This window comes from Rhipicephalus microplus, chromosome 4 (assembly GCF_043290135.1).
Source record: "Rhipicephalus microplus isolate Deutch F79 chromosome 4, USDA_Rmic, whole genome shotgun sequence".
Classification (NCBI taxonomy): domain Eukaryota; kingdom Metazoa; phylum Arthropoda; class Arachnida; order Ixodida; family Ixodidae; genus Rhipicephalus; species Rhipicephalus microplus.
This window is the reverse complement of record NC_134703.1, coordinates 40,925,515-40,946,813: the sequence shown is the minus strand read 5'-3', so window position 1 is coordinate 40,946,813 and position 21,299 is coordinate 40,925,515. Positions and strand designations below refer to the sequence as shown.

The 21,299-nt window shown below is 46.9% G+C and overlaps 1 protein-coding gene across 7 annotated transcripts in view; it reads right to left on the bottom strand.

Moving 5' to 3' along the window:
* Window positions 1-21,299, bottom strand: part of cpo (RNA-binding protein) — a 167,247-nt gene that overhangs the window by 114,923 nt on the left and 31,025 nt on the right. Inside the window, exon 1 of one of the 7 annotated variants that reach the window (XM_075892612.1) lies at window positions 20,076-20,265. The exons of the other annotated variants lie outside the window; for them this stretch is intronic. The gene's annotated coding sequence lies outside the window, so the exon portion shown is untranslated. Of the gene's footprint in view, window positions 1-20,075; window positions 20,266-21,299 lie in introns of those variants that run through there. 7 annotated transcript variants of the gene reach the window in all.

The window sequence follows — 21,299 nt, the reverse complement described above, 5'->3', positions numbered from 1 at the left end:
GCTGCTTTAAGGTGTGAAATGTTAGTGCGGCACCTGCAGCGTGTTCTTTCCTCTCAATTAACTGGCAGTGCACGGATCAGCGAAAGTTCTAGTGACCATCTATCACGCGTGAGAACACCTTACTAAAAAACTGGTACCTTTATGCTTGTCAAATTTGGTAAACTCATCACAATATATAGATCACGTAGAGGAACCCTTTTCTCCGAAAAATTTGAATACGAGGCGGAATTTTTCGTTTCAGCTGTTCATTCGAAGAATTCAGTGAGAAGGCCACTTTCTCGTTGTTTATTATTATTTTCTCTTGAAGAGGACAACCACAAGGTCATACGATCACGAGCTTTTCTTCTTTTTTTTTCTTCTTCTTTCTTTTTTCTGTTACTGAAGGACTGGGACAGCAACTGAATTAGTACTCATGGAGTTTGAGAATGAGTGATTACACATGGTCAGTAACTTCCCAGTTAAACGTGAAGTCAACCTTCAAATGCCTTAATTAACTATTTGACCAAGACATCCCTTCCCTTTACTGGAACCGGTTATTAATGGAACATTTGCGCGCATTAAGTACAGAGAACTTCGCTTCGGTAAGATTGGTTTCAAATAATTTGCCATGCATGGCTAGACAACATATTTGTGGACCCTGCGGTATGCGAATGTTGCCCTCGAAATCTTCCCCACGATCCTCGGCTGGGAGAGAGAGAAATAGCATTCATTTTTTAAGCCGGCAGGCAGGGGCAGGAGAGGTGGCAGAGTCAACTTTACCTACGAGGTAGCCTGGGGCTCTTGGGTTCTGGCGGCATCCTCGGCCTACTGGACGACCATAAGTTGGTTTTCACAGCCTCCTACTGCTTTCCATTCTATTTCTTTCTTTCTTTCATCCCGGCAATCTAAACGCCTGTGGGCAGGATCAAGTTATGTGATCTAGGTCCTTCCTTTGGCGACAAAACTTACGTTAAGCCGAATATTGTTCTGGTCTATATGGACTACTAGTCACCTATGTTGGATACGTATCGGCTTGGAGGAGGCGCCATGCCACCGCCCATAGCTTAATAAGTGACTGACGCGCGGAGGGAGGAGTGGTTCCACAGCCGATTCATTTTTTTTTTTCCCCACGACCAGGAAGTCCCACTATGCATCAGAATGGCTTTGTTTCGTCTTCCCTGCACCTGCGCATAACCATTCACGACCGCGATTCGTACCAGCAACCGCTATGCCAGTCCGCACAAACCAATTGCCGCCGGCTGTTGCGAATCGTGCACACATACTCGCCCCCGGGGGGCCAACGTCCCGCGCCCTTGTTTCTTTTCCTCGCTGGACGCGGCAGCCGATGAGGTCCCAGCAGCTAAGAAGATTCCCTTCCTATATTATACGTCGGGACACGCGCGTGTCGGAGTGAACGAGGCGACGCAAATGAGATCACGGGGAAGAGCTCGCGGAGGCTTCCGCGACGACCTCGCGGCGTCGTTCCGCCTCGCGAGTCGCCCGCGAAGTCCCTGAACAGAGCGGCGGCGGCGTCCAGCTCACGCCGAGACAACTCGCCAGCCGACGCCCCACGTCGCGGCCCGGTGCCGCAAAAGGGCGTACGAACTGGCGGCGTCCGGCCATTGTGGGGCGCACCTGTCGCGCACCTGCCGGCCGTCACGACTCGCCACGCGTGAGCCTCCATTCGGCCTCATCCGCTGCACGAGCAGCGCGTGGAGATGCACGATTGTTTTCTTCCTCCGATAGGCCTAACCTCGCGCTCAAGGCGGCCATACTATAGCGGCTGGCGATATGGCAAGGTATAGCGAGGCCGGGGGTGCCACGATACACTGCGGCTCGATCGTGTGTCTTTTTTTTTTTTTTTCGCAAGTGGTGTGTAGCGTCGATTCGAATTGAAATTGTCGAACCATTACGGGTGGGCGGAGAAAGAATTCGCCCCGCGAAGTATAGGCACGCGTGTGCTCTACGGAAAAGCTATGGAGTCACGACGGTGCGAATGAGTTGCACTGTCTGCGAGAGACCCTGGATGGCCTCGGTCTGGGTTTTGTAATCACGAGCGTGTTTCACGTTCGTCCAGAGCAGTTCGCATATATCATATGAGCGCCACATGCTAAGCAAACTGTGTTTGTTTCTTTAGTTCCGGCAGCAGTCTGCTGCGTTTTCCTGTTAGCGACCTGGAAGCACGCGTACGTGACTATAAAACGCCGTTTCGCTGGAGCGGCTGAATCTTGTGCATCACGATATAATTTTCGTTTCATGATTTTACATATCTTTCTTCTGCGGTTACGTTCGAATGCATCAATGTATACGCAGAAATAGTTTACCATTATAACGGAAGATGTGTCTTGAATGAATATAGCATATAGCACATTCCACGTCTCACAAAATCTCAGTCATTCAGAACATCAGGGCCTCCAAATTCATAGAAAGCTCTTACGCTTAGGGATTGTGCGAAAGAGATACTTCAGCCAATCCCGATGCTGGACATAATATTATGGTTGGTAACCCATCCAACAGGAAAGTGCACTTGCAAAACGAAAACATCGATTCGAGAACTCCGCCAATGAGTTTTCTTTTAGTATCGTGATAACATGCACACCGGGGAGCAAAAGATTACGGATCATTGCCGTCCGTATACCTTTGCCATTGGCGCCGTCCATTGGTGAGCCGTCTGCTGTCGACATAATTTTTCTGAACAATTGCACGACAGCAACGAATGTGACCCCAATTCTATCGAAAGAATGCTCTCAACCGCACACAGTTCATCACAATACTCCGCGGATCGCGATTCCAGCACGTCTCTCTGTGGCCCGTACACTTTTACTCACGACTGCAAGTCCACATTAACGCGCTTAGGACTCAAATTACCAACAGTAGCAGCAGTAGTTGACTGATTATATACAAAAACAGTGCGTGTTTACTGCAGCGTCAACCATGTGTTTCAAAGAACTATCCAAAACATTCCGCAACTGACACCTCGCGGAAACTTCTGAGCAGATGCGATTAGACGGACGACTCGTGCCTGCGACTTCGCATCTTTCCCGCGCAAAGCGAGCGGCTACCGCCTCATCAAGGCCGGAGGAAAACGTACACGACCAAGAGGAAACACGTGACCGCTGTCCGCCAGGATAAAGTATCTCGACGTCTTTCCGTCACTCCAGCTGCCACGAAAAAAAAATTACATGGACGTCCTGTTTCCGAACTAACCTGGCCTTTCCTCGGAGTAAAGGGTTCCCCACTTCTGTGTCATTATACATTGCGCAAAGATAGCCGCGGCGTCGTCTCGGCTCGGTGCGGGTGGCTAGCCCTCCGAATGTTTCGCGCGTACCCTCCCCGGCACGCCGCTGCCCTCGCACGTGACCTCTGTACACCGCAGTATAAATGCAAGGGCAGGTGCACCCTCTATACGAGTACACAAGTATACTGCACAACGACAAGTATACCGGGCTTTCGCGGACGAGAAGTGCTCGCGAGACAACATTTTGGCGCCATCTCTGTTCGCCAGCTCGGTCTTAACCCGCTGACCGCGCCTCCTTATAGTCGAGAGAAGCGCAGCGCGATAGTCACCGTTCTTGTCACGCGAGGGAAAGGACCGCAGAGGTCTCGGTAACTGATGGGATGCTTCCAGGGCGGTGTGATGAAGATGCGAGTCAAGGACATTTCGCAAGTGCATAGCGTGACTTGAAGAACGGGAAGTGTGTGCGCAGCAATTTATGCGAGCTAATTGGTGAAACGGCTGCCCCCCGATTCCGTCGGGACCAGTTGTCGACGCGCGGTGCAAGCTCTTGTCGTTTTCGGCATCTTGTCATTTTCGCGCGTCTCACACAAAATATTACTGCTATTTTTTTTACACGCGTTACCTCAGCAATACTTCTCATTAGGGCGTTTATCTTCTTTTAAACGGGACCCTCAATTTTCCTCTTTGTTCATCTTGTTCTTCAATGCAGGCTTAATACTACAGACGCCAGCACCTTATGATGTTAGAATAACGAAGCGAAAAGTTCACGAAACTGCACATGTGCTGTGCCGGTATACAAATGACAAAGAACATGCTGCTGTCAATCAGTAGTCATGTTACAAGGAAAAAAATAGAGAAAAGTGCTAGTGCATGGAGTTGTGAAGAGCAACTTTTCGTTTTCTGCACTATATCTTATGGATGGATTGGTAGCAAGAAAAATGGAAACGGAAAGTAACGAAGATGAAGCGACGTAGCGAGACTTCTGACAGTGAGTAATCGGTGAGGTAAAAAACACACGCAAGTGCTTTAACCTAAGACGACCAAACAACCAGTCAAGCTGATAACGACAAATCACGCCACTCTGTAGATGTTTAAAGTGCATGTGCGTGTTTTTATAGCTATCCTATCCCCCCCCCCCCCCATCTGCATCCTCATATCCTAGTATGCGTATGCATTTCCGTTTGCAACATTAAATGCACACGTTGGCAGTGGCTTTCCTGTATATCTCTGTCGTATCGTCTTTTCACGCTATTTTCCGCAATTAAGCATACCTTGCTCTCGACAGGCAAAGCCCCAGAACGTATTTCGATTCATACAACGTATACGCACCGGTCACAAACCTTGTACGGAAAGTAGCACTATCACTCACCAAGCAAGCTGCTGCCCCCCCCCCCCCCCCCGTTCAGAATAACTTCGTATATATAATATCACTGCGGCATAATTCGCTCGACGGCACAGACAGCCGGCAGTATTAGCAAGGCGCTTATGCATTATACAAGCTGTGTCGGGGAGTCGCATGTTCCATGCGTGCGTCCTCGCTGTGCTATTGAACGAGTGCCGTGGCGAGTCATCCTGCGTCGTCGTGCAGAGCCGTGAATGAGCGGCATTCCGCGGCGTTGCTCGCGCGACGGAAGCCGTGCGCCAACGGCCCGTACCGTGCGTGCAGCGGCCGTCCACAGCGCTTGTCTATAGCTCGATCAGCGAGCGAGTCTGCAGCGCGGGCGTTCAGTTACAAAGGTTACTTGACGGAATTTTCGCGCTCATTTCATTACAGGAAAGAGAATATACTCAGCGCGCAATGGACTGAAGAATGGTGGAGGTAACCCTAAGAGAGAGACAGAGAAATATTTTAATGAAGAGCTGGATATTGTTAGGAATTTTCTGTGTCGCGATGGTAGCGCTGGCGAAGAGCGGCGAGCCATCGAGCGGACTTCGCCGAAGCCTTTGCCCGAAGGCGAAGCAGGGAGGCAATCCGTTTGGAAAACAGCAACAAGAAGGAGCGTTTACTGTAGCAGGTTGTCGTTTGTGCAGAGCCGGCCAGCACGACAACGTCGGCTGGGGCAAATCTCTCTAACATGGGGCCGGCACGGCCTTAAATAACGTCTTTGGTCCATTCTCTCAGACCAGTTCTCGGGCTCGGAGGGGGAGACGTAGCCATACCCGGAACTGCAAGGTGGTTCGGCGGAGGAAGCGACGTTGCCCCCGGAACTGCACGGTTCTTCTGCACGGAAGGCGGCTCTGGGAGGGGGGGGAGACAGTTCGTCGGAACAGCGCTCGATCTCGTGAGACGTGCTCCCGAAGGAGGAAAATGTCTGTGGCACAACAATATGTTGGTATGGCTATGAGATAAGAAGACAGCAGAGTGAATCATAAGCAAACAGGAGTGGCCGATATACTAGAAGATATTAGGTGGGAAGAAATAGACCTGAGCAGGCCATAGATGCACGTAATGTGAAGTACATATAACAGATGAATGGTAGAACAACATCGTAAGGATATATAAATATGGAAAGCACGGTCATGAACATCGAATGGCTAAGTGGAGTGACGAAATTCGAGAAATTAGCGTGCATAAAATGGAATCGGCGCTCGCAGGACAGGGTGGGTTGGAGCTCATTGAGAAGGGACCTTCGTCCCGTGCTGGACATAAGAATGGGCGACGGTGATGGTAAGTGATGATTATCATGATAATGATGATATGTTTGCCTGAACGCTCATGGTTTCGGACATGCTTTCAGTCTTCATCATTCTTAGACTGAAATGCACTTACGAAAATGAGCCATACGCATCTACGGGAAATCACTGGCCCGTTGCGTATTTATAAAACGACAACATACAATTTCTCTATGTGTCACGAAGTATGTATGTCTTACCAATGGGCAACCAATGGTCGGTTGCGCTGAGGCACACCAGCATTTAACAAGCGCGATGCTACCTCGCGAGAATTGGTCGAAATGCGTCAAAACGTATGGGGTGATGTATCTAAATGCGACAGAGTGCGAATTTAGAGACTGAAGTTTTTAGTTTTACTTGATTGTTATGTGTTAATGTTCGTGGTCGTTACATCTAATTAACGATCGCTTTTGTGTCTCCTGGCCTACATTTTCTTCCGTAGAGATTACGAGCTAACAGCCCTCAGCGAAAGAGCACAGTTAGCAAACGCTGCACCGCGAGTGGGAGTAAAACTAATAAAAAAAATTGAAGATGACGGAGGAAAGGGGGGGGGCAATATGAGAACTTACCTAACTACCAACTAAGGCTACCTGCTCAAACTGGGTAAGGATTAATAATAAATGAACGTCGAACTCGTCACAGCCAAATTACAGTACTAATAATAACTGCCAAACGCCCGAAATCTTTCTTCCCATGCCTTCATTCTTTTTTTTTTTCTCGAGAAGACGATTTTCCCCGCGGGCAGGCGTAGGGTGAAGTAAATTGGCAGCTGCCACTGAGTAGTAGGCGTAACAACCCCAAGCAACCATCTAACTACCGAGACACTTCCCTTTTCGCTAGTGGGGTCTATTAGATGCGCTATTCCGGTAAGAACGCCGTTCCGCTGACTTGGCAATGCTTAAGCTCTCGCGAAGACGCGCACTACTTTACGTTACGTTTGGAGGCGAAAGCGTAATCGCATGGACGTGTATATATAACGTTGCACTTGACGAAAGCCCTTCGGTGCAAATAAGATGCTGCTTTTGCAAAGTGTGATTGTCTTCAAGGTAGCTGTGCAAACGTGCATATACGAGCAGGAATGACGTGTAGCAATGATATGTTGGAACTGGGTAACGACTATAAAAATGCTTCCCGCGATCATCTAACAACCTTAATTAACACTGAAAAATGCATCGACAAGTTGGTTGTCTCGAATTCGCAACCGGTTTTTGCGTGAAGGGGACGTCATAAGGAAAAAAGAGAGGAGCAAGGAAAGTCAGGGAGGTTCACCAGACGAACGTCCGGTTTGTTACCCTGCACTGAAAGAGAGATAGATGAATATGAAGCGAAAAAAGAAGAAGCATAGAGAGAGATGGACGGAATAACGCGCACACAATGTAACCATTCTTTTGTCGTACTAAATGCGTATTCTTGTGAGCTCGTTCGGGCAATTCTCGGCAAAAGAGAAAAAAAAATGTTTACACATTGTGTACAACTTCATCACCGGTCACAGTTTGTGGTTCGGTTTGCATATGCGGATTATGCATCTGTTTGCAGACGTGCAGTGGTATGTCATTGCCGCATGAACAACAGCGCAATCGTCTCGACAAACGCGGTCAACTGATTTACGACTGCCGAAGCTTGCTTCTGAATATGTTCGAGGCCGTAGTCTGTTGTATACGTTATGCTATATAGCAGATGCCCGGTTACTCTCGGTTTATGTTTTTTTTTTTACGTCGTGCAAACGGCGAACCTCCATCATGACGTCGGTAGAGTTGACGATTGTGTTCAGAGCTCCGTGCGTCCCTTACAGCGCGGGCAAGCTAAAGAGAAACATTGTTAGCAGCATCTGTATGGGCATGCTGTAAGAAACAACGGTATGGGAAGGATATGCTGGTGTCTCTCAGCCAATTCGCACGTCTCGCAATAGCAAAAAGGGAGCGCTCACAGAAAGTTCGCAGTAAATGTGGCCAGAAATAGCGAATCTTTCAACCTTTTAAAAACAAGCGGTTTAGGACGTAAACTATCACGTCAGTCAAATGAGAAAGTGTTAGCGCGCGTCAGAGATTGAACTCGAGAATGGTAGGAAAGTGAACTAGGCTGCTCTGCTCTAGGAGAAGAAACAAAACGAGCAAGAAAGGGGAAAGAAATATTGAAGAAAGGAAGAACGCGCGAATTACGGAACGAAACAAACGATGCTCGTGGGAAACATCTGGTGATTCAGTGGCGAAATGAGACCCAGCTAGCTTCGGAGGGAGTAAAGTAACATTCGTGCTACCCTACCACCAGCACGTTGTAATCGTTCTCGCAACAACACAATTCGCGCGTTTGAGAAGCCGCGCTATATACGCCACCGCGAGCTCGTTAGAAATCCCCGCGCAACCATCCGGCACTGCACCGGGCACCTCGCTTTTTTATACGCTGGCAGCCAGCGAGCGCCCGTCCGGTCAGAGAGCGGTCATTGTGGCAGAGCGGGCATTCCGCGAACCAACGCGGTCGTCGCCTGTCTCCGAGGCGAAGCCCAGGTAGGACAAAAAAGAAAAGCTCGTATACGCAACCGTTTAGCGCGGCGCCCTCCGACCCCCCGCACCAATTTGGCCCTCTCCCTCTCTTCCATGAGAGAAAGAAAGAGGGGAAACACCGGAAGTGGCGCCCCACTGCTTTCGGGCGGCGGCCAGCGGCGGCGGCCATTCAGCAGCGCTATGTCGGCGGGAAACACCTGGTGCGTATCAGCTGCCGCGGCCTGGTTGCCCTCAGGACGCACGGAGGGGCCGGCTACTACTAGACACTACGACGTGTACTACGGCTTCCTCCGCCGGGGAAGCGGGCAGGATGCGCACATGACCGCGGGGCGATCTCACGCCGAATCGAGGCGCGGCCATCGCCACGATGGAAGCCGCTTTCTCGGAGGGAAGCCACCGCCGATACCGCCTTTCGAACTACAAACGAGAGGGGTTATTATCCTACTGTTCGTAACCCGCCCTGTCCAGTTTCCGAGGTAAACGATATTCTGTTTACAAGGGAAGGTCCTGAAATAAACCCACGTGAAAGGGCTCACTCGGTGCGTTTATTGAAGAAGTACAGGAGTGATTCTTCATCTTGGGAAAGAAAGCGAGCTCTGCATTACTTGGCAGCAAGGGGAACTGGTAATTAAGGATGATAATACGGCGTAACATAACGGGGGTCAATACCTAATCTGACCTAACTTAACCTCGGCTCGATGAGATGGCGAGACGACAATATAAAATTAGGATGCATAGAACGTAGTTAGCGCACGCATAGCTAGAGGGGAGATCGCGTATATAGATGTGACTGTCCTAACTGCTTTCATGCCGAGAACAGGGAATTCTGAGGTCTGATCTAGAAACTTGTTTGGCAGGCTTCGTCAGTTGCACTAAAGACATCGTGCCAAATACCAGCCAGTTGACGAAATTCGTTTATCATTCGCGCGGCCGACCTAACGCTCGCAGCAGATGCATGATAGGCGATGAATATGCCACACACACCGCATCAGCGCTTGCGGCGAAGCGTCGCTTGCGTATAAGCTGTAAATGTTAGCTTTCTCAGCTGTCGCGTCCCGCTGGTCGTCATGGCAACAATCGGCGCGACAAGCGCACGCGATGACAAGCCATACGCACGCTATTGCCCGCAACGGTCAAGGCTTTTCAGTTGCTGCGGAGTGTTTTTTTGGTTGTCACGGCAACCTTTAGGCTGACATCACAGACGCTCCCCCGTTAGTGCTCTGAAAGCGTTCTCACATAAACACAACCATCTGAAGCTAAAAAGAAAAAAATTCAACGTGCCCTCCGCAAACGAGTTACGAACGTTAGCAACGGCACTGTTTAATGAACGACGCGTCAGTAAAGTGGGTTTTTGTGAATCATCGTAACTAAAAGCCCCAGTTTGTCCTTAAGCGCTGTGCCATCGACCGCCGGTCAACCTTTGGGGCTTGCTATTCGAGAATGTTTAAGGACACGTCAGCTTGACCTAAAAGCTCAGAATAGTTTAAACGTTAACTAACAATGCTTCGTGAAATTAACTACTCATCTGCCTTCATCCTTGCCCCAAGTCCATTGTTGGAGCCGCGCGGTCACTTTGATAGATGTCGCGAACAACATATCCTCTCATTTTCAGCTTATTTTCGTATCCGTCTCGTTAAGTCGTTTTGTGCTCCGGTTAATCCGAGCCGGTTCACAACTCAACCTTATGTCCATCGCAATTTCCGAGGAAGACGTCGGTGGCGCCTAACGTGCATCGTTTTGGGTCGCTTTCTTACCCGCGAAGCAAGAGCAACGATTGTTTGCGAATAGTTTTCGCGGAAGGCTCTGCGGACACTGTCTCTTCACAAAAACAGTCGGGTCAGGGACAGCCGCGTGAGCGCTTTGTTCTCTCACGGCGACGCATTGTTTGCTACAGCAGCTGGCATGTATTTTTTATTGTTGTTTTTTTTCTTTTATGAGGTTTCGACGACTACATACGTGGCCACAGCCCCCGGACTCACCGGCGCACAGTAGGTTCACCTTCCACTGCCTTCCCCCCTTCTCTTCTATCATCGAACGAGTAAAGTACACGTATATATGCTGTCTTTCACGAGTGGCCTTTGCGGAGGCCTTCGAAATAGACTCAGTTTAAGCAGTGCCGACAAGAAAATTTCGACCACTCGTGCTGCGAAGCCACAAAAACACCGGAATGCGCTTAGAACTAACTTTTACCATTTATTATTATTATTATTATTATTATTATTATTATTATTATTATTATTATTATTATTATTATTATTATTATTATTATTATTATTATTATTATTATTATTATTATTATTATTATTATTATTATTATTACAGCCCCTGCACCGTCATTTCATAGCCTTATTGCATATCATGACGTCAGCAGATTTCTGTCATGACGTAACGATAATGTGGATTGAGCCAAGTCTGATGCTTCGTGAACATGGAAACAATTTGTTTGTTTTCCGTTGCAGAATCGTATAAGGGGTCATCATTTCATTCCGCTAGACTCGACGTTCACATCGGTTTAATCGACAGGACACGCAGGGTGACGACTGCCTGTGGCGTCCTGGAGTGAGGGCAGCAAGTAAAGTTGCGGTCCAAGCTGGCCCTTCAGCAGTTATTTCTGTATTTATATTTTTCTCTTCCTTAGATGTATGGTAGGACTTTCATAACAGCTTCGACATTTTATAGCGTGAATCCAAATGAAGCACAGAAATTTTCCATTCATAGTCCGCAGAAAAGCCTAAGTACTGAAGAAATTGCTAATGCGTGAATCAAGTTGCTTTAGTGAGCAGTATTTTTTTAAACTCCAGACACTTTACACCAACACTAAATGACTGACAACCCTTCAAAATAATTTAACTTAATCTTATAACCGTCATAAGCAGTGCTTCGCGTAGATTGTTGCTGTTTTGAATGTAGTCTAATTTCGTCAAGCAACCCTTATGTGCTGGCGCCTAAATTGGGCGTTTGTTGGATCCCCCAGTCTTACACTTCCTACACGTTCACTTGCCTTTAATAAACAGCAGATCGGCGCCTTTCGTCTCGCCAGAACACCCATACACGTGCTTTTTATTTCATCATTCTGAAAAGTAATTAGTACGACTGCGTAATATGTTTTTTCAAATCTTCGTTTTCATTTCTCCCGCTTCAAACTTGTGATTAATCTAGCACGTCAAGAGTCGCAAGACCTGACTGAGGAAATTGAAAAGTTTCACCGGTAACTAATATGCGCCGAGAAGTAACATGAGTTCAGGTAATAAAAGCGCGCTTAACATGGAGGTTTCGATCGTTTTCTTTTGTGTTTCTTTTTCTTTATTTCAACTGCCAGAAATTTCTTTCACGTTCGCAACAAGCCTGCTCTCTACAAATCACACTCCTTCCTATAATTTCCCCCTGCGGTCAAGACGGCACTTTCCCGTAACGATTACTAATGACGTAGTTACCCTTGGAACAGGTAATTAGAGATTGCTTCGGTATACGTTAAGTAAAACAAAGTAGCCCTTGTCTCGGATGGCTCCTTTCCTAACCCCTGCTTTAAACTTTTCCGTTTCCTGCTAGTAGATAGGCTGGGGCTGTCTGCTCCGGCGTGGGACTAACCGCGTGCACGACATCGTCGAGACCTGCTGGACCAAATAAAAGTTACTTTAATTCATTCATGCATTCCTGCTTGCTTGTTTGTTCGTTCTATCGTTTGTTTGTTTTCGCCATCCTGCGCCTAAAGATGTCCTCTTCCTCTTCTTTAATAGTCCAGCTCTCGAGCAATCCTTGGCCACATCATAACACATTTCTCGCCGAAGTTCACGCCTTCAACCTATAGGCGTTCTCGTGTCCCTAGTTCCGCACTAGCATTTTCTGTATAGCCGCCGTTTCTTTATGCAAATCGTGCTAGCTCACCTCGCTCCGTATCCGGAGTCAGTTATAAGCCGTTCGAGCTCCCTGGCGGAAGCGTTCAAATTGAAAGTCGAACTAGACCTCCCCTTTATAGAAGAAGCGATGTGGGCGCTCGTAACAGGCGCCTATACAAGATCTAATGGTGCTATAGGGCGCCCTCTCGTTCAGCTCCAAACCCTTTTTACCCTTGTTCTCGCTCCCCGCCCACCCACGGTAGCTCGAACGAAGCTTGTTGGTGCCATACTATACACAGCGACCACTAATGGGCGGCAGCGCAGTAAAAACGCGCGTTCACTCCCTATAGTGAAGGTAATCGCGATGCCCGATCACCACGGGCTTTCATGCAAATCGCCCCTGCACGCGGTGTTCTGCCTTCCTCCGCATTTACGCGTCGCGACGGGAAAGAGGCACGCTTCTAACCCGTAGCGTTCTCACTCTCTTCCTTTCCCCTCTCGGTACCTGACAAGCCTTCATAGCGGCGACAAGCGTATAAGCAAATGATGTTATCGCAATCGGAGGCTGCAGCGTCGTGTTGACTTGAGTGCGGTTCGAATAGCCCGACGCTCTCGCTGACGAAGCGAATTCGTCGCGATATGAGAGCCTGAGAAGCCGAGAGTCGCGTGTCCAAGTGATTTGCATCTCGGCTTGTGAGCCTCTGATTTTCGTGTATACATGCGGTGACCCGGAATCCGATTCCCAAATTAGATATCCAATGATCGTGTTATGTAATAAACCAGTGTTTACGCTCTGGCATTACTGATTGATTTTTTTTGTTTATTGTTTTTCTATCTTTCATGCGAACTTTTTCGTTAACAGCGGGGTTATGATCAAGTTACCGCGAATTCTTCCCATCGCAGCACACGTATGACTTTCGGATAAATGTAAAAGATGGTGATTTCAGGTACCTCACTAATGTTGAAAATATTCTTAGTTGTGCGCAATTCTGTTGAACAGTGAGAATATATATCTGACTTTTCTGTACTTGATAGTTATGTATTCTCTCATTTATGCCCTGTACTCCAGTGTATTACTAGTTATTGCTTGAATGTATTGTTTGTATCCCACTCCTGCATGGGCCCGGGTAGGGCCTGCAGTATCTGTAAATAAATAAAAAAGCTAACTTTAACAGCAGTCAGTCTCTCTCTCTCTATAATTACATATATATATATATATATATATATATATATATATATATATATATATATATATATATATATATATATATATATATATATATATATATATATATATTGTCAACAAGAATAAATATATATCTGACTTTTCTGTACTTGATAGTTATGTATTCTCTCATTTATGCCCTGTACTCCTGTACTCCAGTTCCCTCCCGAAACTGTTGGGAAATAAATATATTTATCCTTGTTGCTAATGCTCCCGTTGTGCCATATCCCATACCTTCACGAAGACTAACTACTGGCCCATTAAATTATTACTCCCACTATATATATATATATATATATACATACATACATACATACATACATACATACATACATACATACATACATACATACATACATACATACATACATACATACATACATACATACATACATACATACATACATACATACATACATACATACATACATACATACATACATACATACATACATACATACATACATACATACATACAGCTGTACCTCCGAGATTCTCTCCGAGTCGGGATTTCTTTCGCAAAAGCCAGGCGTGATCAGCCGAGTATTGATGTTTCTGTCTACATATTTTCCTACCATCATCGTATACGCATCTCAATATAAATAGCCCCGGCTTTCGCAGCGCATAAACATGAAATATGACAGAGACAGCGCAACGGTGGCCGCATCCTTCACCTTGAAGCCTTCGTCAGCTTTTCGCATTGCAACCGACGACCAGCAATGCGTCATGGCTCGTAGGAATAACACCGATACATCATCACACCGACCTGCTGTGGTGAAGCAGTGGCTAAGAAACTCGGCTGCTGGCCCGCAGGTCGCGGGATCGAATCCTGGCCGCGGCGGCGTTAAAAAACCTCTGGTGGTCAATATTTTGGAGTCCTCTACTACGGCGTCTCTCATAATCACATGATGGTTTTTGGAGATTAAACACCAACAATTATTATAGGAGCGCAAAAAATGTTGTGGCTTACTCTATAGACGATGGGGTCATGGGTTCGTGATGTGGACGAAGGAAGCAGTGGGCGTGTCAATTATGAAACTCTTCATTTGGCCGAACTTGTAGCCAGGAAAAGAAAAGTTACACTACTAGCGACGCACACTGCAAGCGGCGAACAAAGCGGCGGCCGTCGGTAAACTGACAAATGGCCAAGCACGTCGGCTTCCATAAACGTTCCATCGAAGATTCCGGCGTTATCACTAGCGACCACGTAAGTGCCTCAAATAACTCTAAGCTTCGCCTTGTGCACGTAATCTCATCGGAAGGTTCTAATATTATCTCGATAGTTCCCCAGTCATGGGGTGCGCTTAGTAAGGCAGCAGTTACAATGTGATGGGGCGGTAACAAGAAAATAGAAAGTAAGGTACACGTGTGGCTGTGTAGTTAGCAACGTGCATTTGGTCGCATCGTCACACAGTTCGTCGGCATTTCTTCTTCTACCATGGCTAAAGATAACTGGGGCACCTCGTCGATGCCACCTATATATAGATAATTTCAGGCCTGCTCACTGTGTCTGCCTTGGGCTGTGACCACACTCTGTTATGTTAGACCGGTGTTGTTTCGCTACACAGACGTGCCTATACGCTTGCTCTCGTCACTCTACAGATATGGATTGCCGAGCCTTACGAACATTTGAGTGGCGCGCTGCTGTGCTTGTTGGCGACTCGAGAAGACCGTGTTTTTCTGTGTCCGTGAATAACTGCAGCGTGGTTATGTGATGCGCTTCGTGCGCTGGATATTGGCAATCTGTACGGCTGCAAATCCGAACGGTTGGGCGATGCTGCGGGGGGAATTTTCGCGGCAAAGGGGCCGAAGTCGCGAGTGTTCTCGTTTACTTTTCAAGGGCAACCGATGAACAAAATGGGAGCGTGTCGTTCGTCAAGCTGACGTCGACATTCGTTTTCTTCGTTACCCGAAGGTACGTGTCTTCGTCCTACGTGTTTCTTTTCTAAATGAAGGTGCCATGTGTGCTTCCTATAGTTGTCGCGTACAACCTGGCATTAAAATAATAAATGGGCATGGCAGTACGTTTTCAGAGCAGGCGTTTTTTTTTTTTTTTTTTCCTCCAGGGTCGGTAATCACTTCCTTATTTGCGATTAGCGCAGTGGACTGCTTGTATTACTTCTTTTTACTTGGTTGAGAAAAATGGAAGGAATGCTGTTGCATTGCTTAGTGCGTCGGTTTTTTGCGTATTTTCTTGCCGGTGATCCAACCACTTTATTGCAGTATTTTAATTTTGCGCTAGTCTTACCAGCACCTTGGCCTAACATGTTTCCTTGAAATTTAGATGCGTGCACAGTCTACAGGCGGTCGCTTGGGTTTGTGGACTTTAGGTAAAATAGCAGTGCTTTATTTGCTTTCTGCGCAACTGAGGCAGATGCCCAAGGTCCTAGTATCTTCTGCACACAAAATGGTCCGGGGCCAAGTCGATTCAAAACCATCCGGAGCTGGCATCGCTGTGTGTCGTAGCAAGCGCTCCCCGAGTGTGCTCGTGATTGTGTGTATCTTCTCATCTTTCTGCAACCTCTTTTTCCCCTTTATCCCTTCCCCAGTGCAGGGTAGCAAACCGGATGTGCGTCTGATTAACCTCCCTGCCTTTTCTTGCATCTTTATCTCTCTCTCTCTCTCTAGATGCGTGCAGAGAGTCATGGTAAAGCACTTCCTAAATGGTTTTCAGGTGCGTTAGCTCTACTTCAAGCTAGAATATTTGCTAGCTAGAATCAGTGCAGTACCCACGGGGGCTATAGTTTAATCTAGACCCGATGCTAACATTTTTCACAGGCCCTAAGGTACATGAGCGACTATGTACCACTGCGAGAGGGGCCAGAGCAAAAGAGGAAGCGCTGCTTCTTGTGTCTCTCACAAGATATTTCTGAGAAAAGAAAGATTTTTTTTGTTGCATTGGTAATCGCCCTGGTATTGTGATGAATAACATACTTTGGGTGGCAGCAGCCCAAACGCTCCTCAATAACTGCGTGTCTATGAAGACACATGTTCGAAAGATTACAAATAAAACTGCAGAAACCTTGCAAATGAGTTTACTACAGGAACAGTTTCTCTGCATGTTCTGGTGTGTGTGTGTGTGTGTGTGTGTGTGTGTGTGTGTGTGTGTGTGTGTGTGTGTGTGTGTGTGTGTGTGTGTGTGTGTGTGTGTGTGTGTGTGTGTGTGTGTGTGTGTGTGTGTGTGTGTGTGTGTGTGTGTGTTTCTTTGCGCGCATAAATAATTAAGTTTATCCTATTTATTTCTCACTTTGTTGGTCCATCAAATCTTGCTCTTATAGATCGTACACGCGTTTAGCGCCATTTTCGAATTAGACATATTTCACAGATAAATTTCCAAATGGTTTCAGCGTATGCATTACTTAAACCAGCGTATTTTTTTTTTACAGAAAAGGCAAACCAACGATGTTAATAATGTAAAACTCGGCGCGAGAGACGATGGTGGCAATGGATTCACAGCCTCCCGTATATACGCGCGCTCACTATAGGGCAAAACGAGTGACGTCACGGCGGCAGTAAGCAGGCCCGAAAATATTTTTCTAGGTGGCATCGCAATGACACGAACGACACACAGTGCTGCCAAGCCGCCGTTGCCATTTGATGAGCTTGATTGATTGATTGATTTGTGGGGTTTAACGTCCGAAAGCCACCACATGATTATGAGAGACGCCGTTTTATGAACTTGGCACGTATCACGAACGCGCACGACGTACATGCATGAGAAGGTGAGCGAAATTTCGTCACGTCAGTGGTATACGAAATACAGGTCATGTATATTACGAAATGGGTGGCATAATTAACAACGTGTTGTTGTGGTCGTTGGTATAACTCAGACATCAGAGTGTACGCCGGACATGATGTACCTCGTTTATACGAGGGATACGTTCATACGAGGTAAACGGAACCTCGTTGATACGTAATTGAAAGAATAAACAAAATAAAAAAACAACGCCTGGAAGCCGTACCGTCCGAGAAAATGTATATACAATCCCCACGTCCACATCAGGACGAGTGTACTATACATGCAATGACGTAAGTGATCCGTATTCACTCACATATGACTATAGCACTGTAACTGTTCATTAACTCTACGTTAATGTTGACAGAGCGCCTGCCCCATTTGTTTTTTTATTTCTTTTACTTTTTCCTCTTCATTTTTTTTTTAAATTTCACTTTAAGCCACTGGGAGCGGGGGTCGCCACGGTCAGGAATATAACCCGCGACTTCAAGCTCGTCAGGGGCAAGACTCAACAGAACGTGTCCAAACCGCTTGGCCACATTCGGGTCGTGCTGCAACTGAATGAGGCAGCTTGTCGCGGTCAGCCAGTGAGAGTGACCCCCGCGCCATGATAAGTGCTACGTGTCGGTGCGAACGTCCGTTTCCGAGTCTGACGTGTGTTCCGCTCCCGTCTTTGCGGCAGCATCGCTGTCCGGCTGCTTCGCTGGACACGCACCACGTGATTCCGTCGGCGGCGAGGCGAGCCACTTCCGCCACTATTCCGGGCATAAGAGACCGCGCTCGGGCGACACAACGCCGCCGCCAGGTTGTCAAGCGGCACAACGCCCATCGAAGCGCGCGGCTTGGCAGATGGGCTCCGATCTGGGGCCAGGTGGCTGCCGGCCCCAGATGGAGGCGGTGTTGCCGTGGCAGCTGCACTGGGGACCCGCCGTAGCAGCCGGCGATATGCAACGCACGACACCGGCGTTTCCTCGCGGGCCGGCTGTACAACGTGGGGAACGTTTGCCTTGCTTGCTCGCAGGCTACGAGAGATTATACAGCATTGCTTTATCTCGCTCCATCTTTATCTCTATTTTCTTCGTCCGATATTGAAGTGAAATAATCAGTTCGTGGCTGAATTGAAGGTCACTGCCGAACGCAGGACGGGAATTTGAGTTTTCGGCATACGCTGTGGGATGCGTGACCGTCGGTCGATGACTCGGACGGAGGAAAAAAAAACATTATGACACTATAATGGCTATGATATATCCAACCACCTCCTCCATTTTTTTTATGCGAGTCAGGGAAAAACAAATGGATTGAAATAACTAAATCATGCCTTATAAAGCCTCCTCTGCGAATGTGTTCAATGCAATTTGTAAAGCCGAACAGTCTGTAGGAACTTTGGCATATAAGTCATAATAGCGGACTTGTCGCTACCTAAGACAGGTCGTTACTAATGAAAAGCTTCGAAACCTACGTACTCTCTTAATAGCGCATGCTATCACTATATTCAGTCGAGTTGCCAGAGGTTATGTTGATATTATGACAGTTCAGCGGCTTCCTATAGCTCTGCCTATAACGATCAGGCCATTAAACTAGCTTTGATCACTGTGTATCCGTTAATTTATTTGTTTTTCCGTCCTCGTATACCTATATACCGGCCCGCGTGGGCAGCGTACAGAAAAACAAGCCTGACCGGTGACCTCCTCACCTTAATCGAGGAACGATGCCCCTTTCCACGCCGAGCGCTCATTTTATCAAGCATGCGGAGCCCGCAGACTCTCGCTGTAACACCTGGACCAAATGACATCCTTTGGGGGAGCCCGCCGCAGAATAAATTTTCGGTCGGTCGCTGCACTTTTGTGAGTGCTACAGTATAGTCATAACAGAGGCACGAGGACCGTTTATTTTTCATTTTATTTTTATACCCTATACTGACGCTTGAAGTCTGGCTCCATCGAGTGGGTTCTCTACCGATTCAGCGAACAAGTGGAGAGGACAACAAAAATAAAAAAAGGAAAGGTGGCTCAGTGCTTCTTTTATGCTTCGTTTTATACTAACTGGCGAAGTAAATCTTTTTTATATTGTCGTTTTTCTCCTTGATTTTTGACCTGGACCTTAAACGAGCGACGCCCATGCTTTGCCATAGTGCTGGACAGTATTTGACGTAAAACAGCCCACTGCGAAAAGAAGCGTCCGCACTTATATAACGTACGCAATATTATCCATGACATCACTATTTCGTCACGATTTCTGAAACAAAAGTGCCGTTTCTGAACAGCCTCGACCCTGTGGTGTGACGGAGACATTGTAAAACTAAGTAAACGTAATTAATTTTTTTGAAAAAAAAAAGAAGTGCCTCAGTAGCTCTATCAACAAAATGTTGTAGATTTAATTAGCGTGGACAGACATATTTAAGAGACCAGTCTAAGGCGCACATAGCTGCTTGTGGTACATTAAATCGCATTTAATTTCACCACGGCGCCTTTACATCTTATTAAGAGAGGCCTCACAACCTCTGTCAATATAAAGGGAGTGAGCGGGGGCAGCAATGAGACACCCTGATACTTGCCAGACTTTATATAAGCACTATTCCGTTTCACGTTCATTGAAACTTGCTCTCCCATGGTAAAAATCGGCAAATATGGCAATAGTGGTTGATCTATATTTTTTTCGCATCATATACTTCCAGATGAAAGAATGATGCTGATAACTCAAGTGTAACGCGTGGTGTAAGGAGTCTTCCAAACTCGCGAGAACAGGCTACTTAAATCAATTCCACCAATTAGTTGAACTCGTGTGCAGCACACATACGCGCGTCTATCTCTCTCTTTCATCCCCAATCAATGATTTTTATCGAACTTTCTCGCAATACTTTTTTTTTCATGCATGCTAAGTAACTGACCTGAGATATTCCCAGCGACGTGGGTGCGAGGGTTCTTGTACCTTTAGGCACACAGTGTTGACATTATCTAAATGTGGAAATTAAGGACGCGCTGAGCTGATGAACTCCAAAAGGACCAAGGCGATACTGTGTTCGTCACTCCTCTGAACCATGCAAGGAAGTGAATTTCGCGGAGTTTGTGGTGCGTTCCACTGAAATGGTTGCATCGGTATGGACGTGGCCTCACGTTTGCAGAGCTTCATTATTCTCGACAAGCGAAGTCGTGACTTAAAGGAAACGCCGTTAGCGATGTCGCAGATGGCGAGTCTGACCTTTAAAAAAAGTGCAAGCAACTAATTAACGGCACGTCTAATAATTGAAGCCAATTATAACGAAACGAACGGCCGAAGTACCCGAACGAAGCTTCTGATAAACGTGGAACGTTGTACGTGTTTCGCACTGCAACCTTTGTTCTAACGGCCAACTGTTCATTTGACGGATATACATAGCCATAATTTCGGACACTCGTATAATTTACGTTGCAGCTGTAGTCGTAAGCGAATTGTAAGCTTGCAGCTGTAGTCGTAAGCATTGTAAGCCATTGATGTTCATGCAAAAAAAGCACTTTCGCTAAAACAGCATGTAGCCGCAATACCGTTGGTTTCTGATTAAAGCGACTTTTCGCTACGCGGATGAAGCCGAAAACAAGTTGTTTCCATGTTTGTGCAAGTCTAGGTCGTAAAAAAAGAACTTTTACGTCATTCCGTAAATACGTGTTACTGCAGAACATAAGCCGTGAGAAGCACGCGATGAAATTATTGATTGAAAATGGGCTGCGAAAGGGCTGCATACCTCTGAGAAATTCTCACCGTTGGTCGGAAAGAATGAATGAGAGACGCGCATCCTGTCAGACTCCGAGAATACTGCATAAATACTTACCATTTTACCACAAAATGACTTCGCAAAAACTAAGTTTTCGGTTGCTTGGCTGCACATGGTCGGTGTACAGCTACTGGATGAAAACCTGCCCCAGTTCCATCTGAGATAACTGCATGTAACGTATCAAACCTATTTCGATTGGCGCAGGCTTTTAATTGTCTTCGGGTGACTCGTGGCACGCGTTATGTCTATAATTTCATATCCTTCTACTACGCAGTTGACTGAAGCAACCAAGGACGCACGCGTGCAATCGACATTCAGATGTACGCACACAATTGCAGGAAGCGTGTGAAGTCGATATAGATT